The sequence below is a fragment of the Pteropus vampyrus genome, unplaced genomic scaffold, assembly GCF_000151845.1.
Source record: "Pteropus vampyrus isolate Shadow unplaced genomic scaffold, Pvam_2.0 Scaffold292, whole genome shotgun sequence".
Classification (NCBI taxonomy): Eukaryota; Metazoa; Chordata; class Mammalia; order Chiroptera; family Pteropodidae; genus Pteropus; species Pteropus vampyrus.
This window is the reverse complement of record NW_011889073.1, coordinates 1,067,400-1,078,497: the sequence shown is the minus strand read 5'-3', so window position 1 is coordinate 1,078,497 and position 11,098 is coordinate 1,067,400. Positions and strand designations below refer to the sequence as shown.

The following is an 11,098-nucleotide window of genomic DNA, read 5'->3' as shown; positions in this document are numbered from 1 at the left end:
GGAGAAGTTGAGGTTCCTATTCTTCTGCAACAGATGACACAATAAGCAGCCAGGGACATGCTGTGTATTTAGAACAATTTAGCATCTAATTAAAAACATTTCTTTTGATCATAAGACTATGTCAAAATCACAGTGGATTGTTTACAGAGTTAGATTTTTCAAAACAAGGAAGAAAATGCCAATTAAAAAAAATGTTCTCCCTTTAAAAACTTAAAGCTGACTTATTAGAATAATATTTTGCTAGTACTTTGATTATTCTTCTTCAAACTGTGTCTGATTGTGAACAATGGTTAGTAGGAAACTGGAAAACACAAGATTATTAATCAGAATGTCGATAGAGGAATTAAAAATTTTTAACATCTTTTAAAAAACATGTACACATATGGGTAGATATTTATATTTACCTCTGATGACTGAAGGCCCTACAGAAATGAAAAGCAGCTCTAAATGGAATATATACTTAGAATCCATTGAAGTACTTAGCTTTTCTTCATCTTCACGATGGTACCCAACATTGTTTAAAATATCTGAAATTTGTTCATTGTTGGCATCCTTTCAAAGAATGGTTGCTCCACCATTTCATCAACTGAGTAAAAATAATCTAACTATGATGCAATGGTTTCTAGCACAACTCGGGATTCTAGAATCATATCAGATTCTCTTTGGATAAGATACTTTTTTCTTTTTCTTGAGAGACTCATGTGAGAAGTGGTCCTTTGTTTAACATATAAAAATCTTCGAGCAGCTTTATAGAGATGAGTGGCAAATGACTTGGTGTACACGTGTAAGAAATACGTTAGAGTTAACACACAATAAAAAGCTTTTAATTTTTTTCCTGTGTTTCCAATACATCAACTGGTGACTAAGCAAACTCGTTTAGGCAAGAGGTAAACTTGTAAAGGTCACTGTTTCTTATTTTCTCACTTGTTTAATGGGTTGCTGCTACTTCTCTATGAGGCATAAGAGCAGTGATAAAAATGATATAAAAATTGCAATGAAGTAGATGCTCATAAAACCAGGGCAGAATACAATGTAAACTACTTTGGGTATAGATTTGCATTTTAGTTACTATATGAAAACTTGACTAAAATACAAACGCAGAGCAAAAATACCCTGCTTCTTTCAATCCTCACTCCTACTATGAAGCAATCAACTGCACAACACTGCATTATACAAGTCTTCTTTACTATTAATTCTCTGGCCAAAAAAACCTTCATTGTTACCTTAAACGCACCTCCCCAGGCAGGCTTCCCTCCCACCCGAGTCCTGGGTATAAATCTGAGAACACCGGAAATACACTTCCTAATCTTATTATCTGGATGTCCTCAGCTGACATCATTGGCCCTCGCAGCTTTCTCCAGAATAAACTCCTCTCTCAGTCTCGATTTCTAGTTCACCTGCTCTCCAGCCTCGACACACCTTCCACCCCTTGCTTTTCCAGGAATGAGCAGCCCGGCACGTGGCTCTACTTCCTTCCTGCTCAGCCTCCACTCTGCAGCATCACTTCGCCCTCCGCCTGCTCCCCCACCACTCTGGGATCCTCCTCTTTCTACAACCCTGCAACCCTAACCTGAAAATGTGCTTTCTCCGTGCCTACACTTGGACAGCCCAAACGTGGGTCTGGGTGAAAGATGATTGGGAGTGGCTTCTCAGAGTGATCTTTACTGCCCCTCATTAGGTCTCTCCTCCCCACAATGACTACTTTAAGCAATCCACATACTCTGCCCAGCCTCCTACCCTACCTCCAGCCCTCTCAAATGATCGTGTCTCTTATTTCACTCTGAAAATTAAGACTGAACTCCCTCAACTTCTTCTCCCATACCTACACGCAGGGAGAGATCCAGGTACGAGGGGCTTGACATTTAAGTAGAGGAGGCTCTTAAAACACACACACACACACACACACACACACACACACACACACACACACACACAACCATAAATATCAAATTAGGTACTAATATGAAAGTTATTTACAATGAGAAAAGATATCACAATAAACGGAGTCTTGGAGTCTACAGCCATGCCACCCTGAACGAGCCCGATCCCATCTGATCTCAGAAGCTAAGCAGGGTCGGGCCTGGTTAGTACTTGGATGGGAGACCACCTAGGAAGACCAGGTGCTGTAGGCGTAAATAAATAAATAACAAATAAATAAATGGAGTCTTAGAAATTTTGATACCTTTCTTCTGAGAGACCACTAGGCAGTGTGTCAGACATGCTTACTTATAAATGCTTCAGGATTACAATGTCCCTCCCTACCTGGGACACTGCAACTCCTAACACTCCAGGGGCCTACCTGTCCTACTAAGACGCCCTAAAGCCCAAGCTTCCTGACTCCGCAGTAAATCTACCCTGGCCTACAAAAAAAGGCATATTTATCCGCATCACCTTTTCCAGATTCCAACTTTCCATCTTTATCTCATTGTCTACCCTGGTTCTGGGGATGAGGTCTCACCCCTTTCTCAAAGGAAGGTGCACCACCTGTTCTAGATCTCATCGCTTCACTTCCATGGGGCCCTTGATTCATTATCTATCTGCCTTTCTCTTCTCCATCTTCACACATTCCCTCTCTGACAGCTCCTTCTACTCCTCCCCGCTAAATACTGGATGTTCATTGTTCTCCCATCAAAATACAAAAACAAAACAAAAAACGACTGGAAATAAAAAACCTCTCTCATCCGAGCACCCTCTAGCTATTGCTTCTCTCACTTCTCTTTATAAGATCCTTTTCCCAGCGTCTTCCTCCAACACTGAAACAGCACTCCCTAAGGTCGCCAGTGAGTGACATCTTGTTGCTCAATCCACTTTTCAGTCATCTTATTTGCTTTGTCCAGAGCATCTGATGACTCCCTCCTTCTCTTGAGCTACTACGCCGTTTTCTAGTTTGAGCCTTACATCTTTGGCCACTCCGCACCTACTACTTGTCAGAAATGGAAATCTGAGATGTTCTGAATAAGGCAGCACAGCCACACACACACACACACCCACCAGGCCTTTACTGAGCTTAACGCTGATTCAGCTGCCTCCACCTGGCCTTTAAATACCAGTGTTCCAGTGGCTTCCATCTGCGGTCTTTTCTCTCATGCTCTATCTCTGGCTGAGTATTTTCAGTGTTTTCCTCACGGACCCCTATAAGCTTATGATTCCCAAATCTCTGTAACTAGGTCTCTCTAAGCTTCAGATACATATATTCATCTGCCTAAAGCATATTTCCACTTTAAAGCACCACAAAAACTTAAAACCCAGGATGTCTAAAATCACATCATCATGCCCTTAAAACCAAATATCCCAAGACCATTTATTACTAGACCATGGTTTTCCCATTGATTAGAAATGACTCGTCATACACCAAAGTCAAGTCTAGCGAGGGTCCATCACTGGACAGTTTTGTTCCACTGGCCTATTTCTCTACCCCTTCATCTACATGTTCTTAATTCCTATGCCTTTCAGCCTTGATAATTTTTAGAATGAGCACTCCCACCTCCATTTTCTTCAGGACTATCTCAGCTATTGGGATTTTGATTGTAACTGAACTGAATTTACAGATTAATTGGGGAGAACTGATATCATATAGAGTCTCACCATTCATGAAAAGCAGATCTTCAAGTCGTCTTTTAGATCTTTTGTAATTTTCTTTCAAAGGTCACATGTTTTTTTGTTTCTTCCTTTCATGGAAAATTTCAAACGTATATGAATGCAGAGAGAATAACAAAATGAACCCCATCACTCAGCTTCAAAATTTTTCAACACATGGTCAATCTTGTTTCATCTACACTTGCTCTCTCCAACTGGATTTCAGCGGGACAGACATTTCCTGTATCTGTACTAGTGCGAAAATATGCTACTGTGACCTAGGAGCAGAAAATTTTATCTTATTTAATTTTAACTAATTTTAATTTAAATAACTATATATGCGTAGTGGCTATCATACTGAACACTGCCATCTACCCCATAACCCACATTTACTTCCCACCACCACTCCGCTATTTTGAAGCAAATCTAAAATGTCCTATTGTGTAACCTATAATTGCTTTAGTCTCTCCTCCCCTCCCCTCCAAAAATTAACTACCATTATGTCCAAAAGAAAAAAGTATTCCTTAATATCATCAACTATCTAATGAGTGTTTCAATTATATCATAACCTCTTGTTTAACACTACTGGTTTGTTAGAAGCAGGATCTAAACAAGGACCACACACTGTATTTGGTTGATAATGTGCCTTTTTAGAGATTATTTCTATAATTATGCTACCTTTATCTGGTTTATTCAGATTTTCCTTCCTTTTCAATGAGCCTTAAAATACCTATTTTTCAAGAATATGGGAATTTAAGTTTCAAAATCATTAGCATAAAGTTGTTCATGCTATTCCTGTTTTTTACCCCTAAAATTGTCTATCATTTTTTATTCTTAGCATTGTTTTTTACTTTTTTACTTTTCTTCTTTACTTTTGCGCTTCTAGAAGTTTATTAGTAGAAAAAACGGTTTAATTTTTTATCATCTGTTGGTTTTGTCTATCATGTTTTGTTTTCCAGTTTTGCTCTTATTTTCTTCCTTCTTTGGGTTCATCCTGTTCTTTTCCTAACTTCTTCAATAATGCTTAACCTTAGCAGCATTTTTTGTTCTTTCATAAATTCATTTAAGGCTATAAATTCCCATCTAAGTTTTGTTTCACCTAAATTTCACAAATCCTGATCTTTCCACTGTGACTGATTTCCTCCAATCCATGGATTGTTTAGGATTATTTCTAGTTTCCAAACAAAATTTCTAAAGATTACCTTTTCATTGTGCTGTATGACATAGATTCTTTAAAATTGTGGAGACTTACTTTGTTACCTGGTTGCAACTAATATTTATAAGTCTACCCTATATTCTTTGTTATGGGCAGTATTTACTATAGCCATTGTATCAAGCTTGTTACTTGTGTTGTTAAAAGTTTCTGTACCCTTACTAATTTTTGTCTGCACAATCTACCAGTACCTGACAGAAGTTTTTTTAAATTTTCATGCCCGCTTGTGCATGTCAACTTCCCCTTGTAGCTGTCCATTTCTTCTTTAAATTGTTTATTCGTTCAACAAATACTTATGAGTCCCTATGAATCATGAACTGTTGTAAGCGCTGGATATATGGCAATAAACATAAAAACTATGCCCCTGCCTTCATGGATCTCGCCTTGTAAAGAACTTCTTAATTAGTGTGCTAACCAAATACTTCCAATATTTTGTCATGATGTGAAAAGATATGTCATTAGAGTACACAAACTCATGATTATTCGAACCTTAATACCCTGTTCCTTTTATCATCATATACAGTCCCTCTTTATCCCTATTAATGTGTATAGCCTGAAGTTCTAGTTCATCTGATATTAATATTTATCGGTTTTCTTTTAACAAGTATTTAATTATCATATCTTTTCCCATCATGCTTATAATCTTTTTATATCACTTATATTTAATTTCAAAACCTGTCCTTTAACAGATGTGTTAAATCCTTTTACATTTATTATATGTTGAACAGATCATGTTTTCTTTATTACTCTTTAACTGGTTTAAAGTTATACCATATTATTTCTATTCATTTAGAAAATAACTGCATTTTAAACATGCTACATAAAGTATGAAGTTAAGCATCCTCCCAAATGTTATCCTCCCAAATGAGAAAGTTAAAATGCTTTAAATCCAGTCTGACCTCTCCTACATTCCTAGGCATTTTTGTCTGGTATTTTAATTCCACTTTAGGGTGGTATTTTAACCACCCTAAAAGTAGTCATTTTTAAAAGTAGTCAATCTATGTATTTACCAACATTTCTGCCAACTTCTTTCCTTACTATTGATTCTGACATCTATGGCTTCCTCCTGGGCTCAAATCATTCTTGAAGAAGGTATATCCTTCGGTAGCTCTTTCATGAAGGTCGATGCGTAGTCAGCATTCTCGATCATAGCATATCTGAAAATGTTCTAGTTCACCCTCTTTATCAAAACAGCTGGTTTAGAATTCTAGATTCACAGGTTTCCTTTAGCACATTAATACTCCCACTGATATTTCGTCTGATATTGCTCGGTGCTCATGAGAAATCTGCAGAAAGTCTAATTTTTGCTTCTTTGTAGGCAAAATAATAGTAAAGAGGATAAGAATGTTCTCTGTGGAACCACAGCTGCCTAGTTTCAAATCCAGTTCCACCAACAACTAGTATTAACTTTGTGTCTTTTATTTCATGATGCTTTAACGTCTTGGGTCCTTGGGGACCCAGGTGACTGCCCTTCCAGGGTTAGCTAATTCCTAGAGACTGCAAACATATGCTCTTGAGAATACTTTCATACGCAAACTAACCAATACTTAGTTCATATTCTCAAATGCTACCTCTATCTATCATATACCAAGCCAATATTCCTCCTACCCTAAAACAAAGGCCAAGTATCAGATAACTAGGGGCCACCCCTGTAGCACAGAGCCTGACAAAATTATTCACACTATCCAATCCTAAACTTGTTCAGCTTGCCTATCCTGTCTTATCCAGTCCCTCCCAGAAAACCATGACAAAGGCTCGGGCCTATGGTTTCCCTTCACTTCCCTCCACCTCCCGCCAGACCCTGAGGTTTCCCCCACACAGCTCCATGTGGTGGAAATGCCCCTCCTCTTAGGAGCGATAAACAATTAACTCCTTTCAAGGCAGCTGACTCTGTGTATGTCATCTTACCATACATAAGAAAAAGTCTTGAATACATATTAAAACACTAGACATATGATTATGGGCTAGTTAATTAACCTCTGTGTCTCACTTTACTCATCTAAAAAATGGCAATAACAGGACTTTGAAGGGTTGTTATCAATATTATGAGCTAACACATGTAAAGCACACAGAATAGGGCCTATTCCAAGTGAAGTGCTCAATAAATGTTACTTATCACAACCATGATTATTACATTCCAACTGGTGATTTAAAGATCTTCTGTTTCTCTTCTTAAACTTTACACCTGGGTACGGGTTTGTTATCACAGATCCTGCTCAGGATTTGGTGTGCCCCCTCAATCTCTGAACTTGTATCTTTCTTTGATTCTGTAATATTCTTAATAATTATCACCCTTAAGCTAAACTGACTAACTCTACAAGGCTGGTATGTACGTCCCAGTAATTAAGGTCCCTACTGGTTTCTGATAACCCGGTAATTTACAGCCTCAGTGCTACGACTTTTTTTCTGAGTTTCCTTTTCTCTTCTCACAACTCCAAGTTCCTTCACTGCATTTTAACTAAAAGCTTCGTGTGTGTGGAGGGAGCAGGGCATGCTGCCTGAAACTGAGTATACGGGAATAGCATTTACCAAAATCGGAAAATACAGGAAGAGAAATGGATTTGAGAAAAGATGAATTCTCAATTTCAACATGCTGAGATTAAGGTTCCTGTAAAATATTCATGAAGGATATCCATTATGCTACATGGGCTCGGCAGACAGGTCTAAGCTATAGGAACAGATTTATGAGCCATCAGCATATACTGTTAGTTGAAACTATTAACTTTGGATGAAATTATTGAAAAATAGTGTTTTTCAAAATGTCGTTCTAGGATTATCTGCAGATTGTTAAAATCCACATTCCCAGGGACAATTTTAGCTTGAAGTTCTCTGCTCTAAGTCTCACAAGGCCGAAACCAAGCTGTTAGCAAGGCTGCATTCCTTACTGAGAGCTCTAGGGAAGAGTCGGCTTCCAGGCTCATGCAGGTTGCTGGCGGGATTCAGTCCATTCGGCTGCAGAAGGGAAGTCTTTGTTTCCTTGCTAGTTTTTGTCTGGGCGCCAGAGGCCTCCCTCTGACCTCTGAAGACGGCCCCCCGCGTCTCTGAACCAGCAGCAGCTCCCCCTCACATTGCCACATGACTCTTCAGCTTTCCTTTTCCACTTTTTAAAGGTCCGTGTGATCACAATAGGCTCTCCCAGATCATCTAAAATAATCTCCCTGCTTTAAACTGAGTCTGCCTGCAAAATCCCTTTGCCAGGTATGCAATTTAACATATTCACAGGTTCTGGAGATTTGGGCATGGACATCTGGGGGTGGGGGGCAGTATTCTGCCTACCACAGGCCACTATAAGCATTCTGACACAATATTTTATAGACGTGTTTTGACTTCTCTTGGGTAAATACCTAGAATTGCTGGGTCATAGGGCTAATATGTTTAACTTTATGACACTCCAAAATACTTTTCCAACATGACTGCACTATTTTACTGCAACCAGTAATGCAGGAGTGTAAGTTCCAGTTGTTTCACATCCGTGCCAGTATCTGATGATGTCAGCATGTTTGATTTTAGCCATTTTAGTGGGTACATGGCAGTAACTCATTGTGTTTTATTTTGCGATTCTCTGAAAACATTGAGCATTTTTTATATTCATGTTATAAAATTTACATTTATTTTTGTGTGAAGTGCCTACTCAAGTCTTTTGCCCATTTTTAAATTGATTTGTTTTTTAAATGAGTTATCAGTTCTTTACAAATTCTGGAAACAAATCCTTTATGACATATATGTACATATATACTGCAAATAACTTCTAGGCTGTGACCTGCCTGTTCACTTTCTTAAAGGTACCTTTTGATGAAGAGTTTTAACTTTCATAACTTCTATCAAATGTTTGCTTTTATAGTCATTATATTCCTTAGAAATTGTTGCCTACCTCAAAGACACAGATATTCTCCTGAGTTTCTCTAAAAGGCATTTTTGTTTTAGCTTGTACATTTCGCTCAATGATCCACCTCAAAAATAGTGTATTGTGTGAGACAGGATTTGAGCTTCATTTTTCTTCCCCTACATGGATATCTAATAGCTCCAGTATCATTTGTTGAAAAGATTTTCCTTTCTTCATTGAACTGACTTTGTATTTTGGTTGTAAATCAAGTGGCCATGTAAATATGGGCGTATTTCTTAACTGCATTCCATTCTAGTCATCTCTTTGTATACACTTATATAAATATCATTGTATTGACTACTGTAGTTTTACAATAAATCTTGCAGCCAGGTAGTATCAGTTCTCTGAATTTGTTCTTCCTTTTCAAGACTGACTATTCTGTGTCTGGCACGTCCACATAATTTTAAAGTCAACTTGTAAATTTCTATTTTACACAGTCTTTGAGATTATGATTGCGATTGCATTAAATCTGAAACTCTAATTTTAAGCAGAGAACAGAGGAGAAATTCTGAGGAAACTAAGAAGAAAGACACAGAAAGTAAAAAGGAAACAAAACAGTACCATATGGGACAAATATTTAAAATTCCAATAAATTTGACAGGGAGCTCCCTGGAGCCTTTATAGTGGTAGCTTCGTTGCCTTAGTCAGCAAAGAAACCGGACTGGAACTAAACATCCATTCTCCTCTTCATTCTTATTAATAAAACCCCTGAATTATAGCTGGGCACACCAAAACGAATAAAGACTACATTGTCTATATTTACCTCTAGTTAAGTATCGTCCCCAAGAACTGGCTAACAGGTTGTAAGTGGATGTGTCACGTGTAACTTCTGAGAAGTGTCCTTAAAGAGAAAAGTATGTGCCTTTCTTCAACCATCCCTCTTGCCATGGCAGTGGCAGCTGGAATTAAAGCAGCCATCTCCACCATGAGAAAGCATACTAAGGATGGCAGACCACCAGCAAGACCGAAGAATTCGAGTCCCTGATGCTCATGGAACTGTTTCCATGCCAGCCGTGGCCTGCCTACCTATGGAACTATATGCATATTTAAGGCATTATTATTGTATATTTTCTTGTGATGCAACTGAATCTAATCCTACCACATCAGCTTTAAGTATCTGCATGCCACTGATCACAAAGCTGTATCGCCAACTGTAATCTTCCCAGACCCACCTACCCAACAGCTACTGGAACATTTCCACTTGGATGTCCAACAAGCCTTTCAAACTTAAACTGTCCAAAAGAGAATTCTTTATTTTTTCTCCCTCAATTCTTCCTCCACTCATCCTCTGCATTGCCACCAGATAAATGGTAAGTAGTTTTTGATGATAAATGGTAAATGACTCATCTCACAGCTCAAGCAAAAAACCTAAATGTCGCCCTTGTTCCTTGCTTTCCCCTCATCCCCTATCCAAACCCTGCACAATTCCTGTTTGCTGCTACCAAAACATACCCCAAATCCATCCACTTTTCTCTACCTTCACTGTCACCATTCCAGCTTAAGCCCCATCACCTCTCATTTGGAGTAACTCAATAGCATCCTCAGTGGTGCTTTTCGTAACTTAAGAAATCCTTCCCAGAAGGTGAAAAAGTTCTAGGGATAGACAGTGGTGATGGCTGCACAATAACATGAATACCACGTGTACACCTGAAAATGGCTAAAATGGTAAATTTTATGTTCTGTGTATTTAACCACAAGGAAACAAAAAGAGAAGTATTTCCTGGAGACAATATAGCTCTCTATATCTTTTTCTAAATGGTTTACAGATGTATCTTTCACATCTAAGACTTTAATCCACCTGGAAATGATTGTTGTGAATGGTGTGAAGTGGCATCTAATTCTGTCTTTATTCTGTATGGATATCACATTTACTGACTAGTCTAGGCTTTTTCTAGGATCTCCATTCTGTTCCATGAGTCTACTTTCTTTCCCTGAGCCAATACCAGTAATTAAGACAGTAGTCTTAATTATTACAGCTTTATATTGTTTTGCTACCTGGGAGGAAAAGACTTTATTTTTCTTCAAAATACACTCAGCTATTCTTGGTCCTTTGCCTTTTCATATATATTTTAGGTTCAGCATATCGAGTGCCATGAAAAATCATACAGCAAGTTTAACTGAAATTGCACTGAATTTTTAGAATTAAGGAAAACTAACATCTTGATATCGAGTCATTTCATCCATAAATATTGTATAGCTCTCCATTTACTTGGGTTTTCTTTTGTGTGTCAATACAGCTTTAAATTTTTCTCCCTAAAGGACTATACAGCTTTAGTGTGATTTATTTCCAAATAACTTTAATTTGGAATACTATTATAAATATCTTCTGTTATTCTTAAACTCTCTAGTTATTGCTGGTATACAGAAGTTATTTTTTTACTCAGAAATCTTTCCAAACTGAAGACCATTTTTTTCCTTTTTTTTTT

The 11,098-nt window shown here is 37.9% G+C and overlaps 1 non-coding gene across 1 annotated transcript; it reads left to right on the top strand.

The window, feature by feature from the left end:
- Positions 1 to 2,013: 2,013 nt before the first annotated feature.
- Positions 2,014 to 2,132, top strand: LOC111729949. Its single transcript, XR_002776490.1, has one exon. It is a non-coding gene; the product is annotated as a 5S ribosomal RNA (ribosomal RNA).
- Positions 2,133 to 11,098: the final 8,966 nt, after the last annotated feature.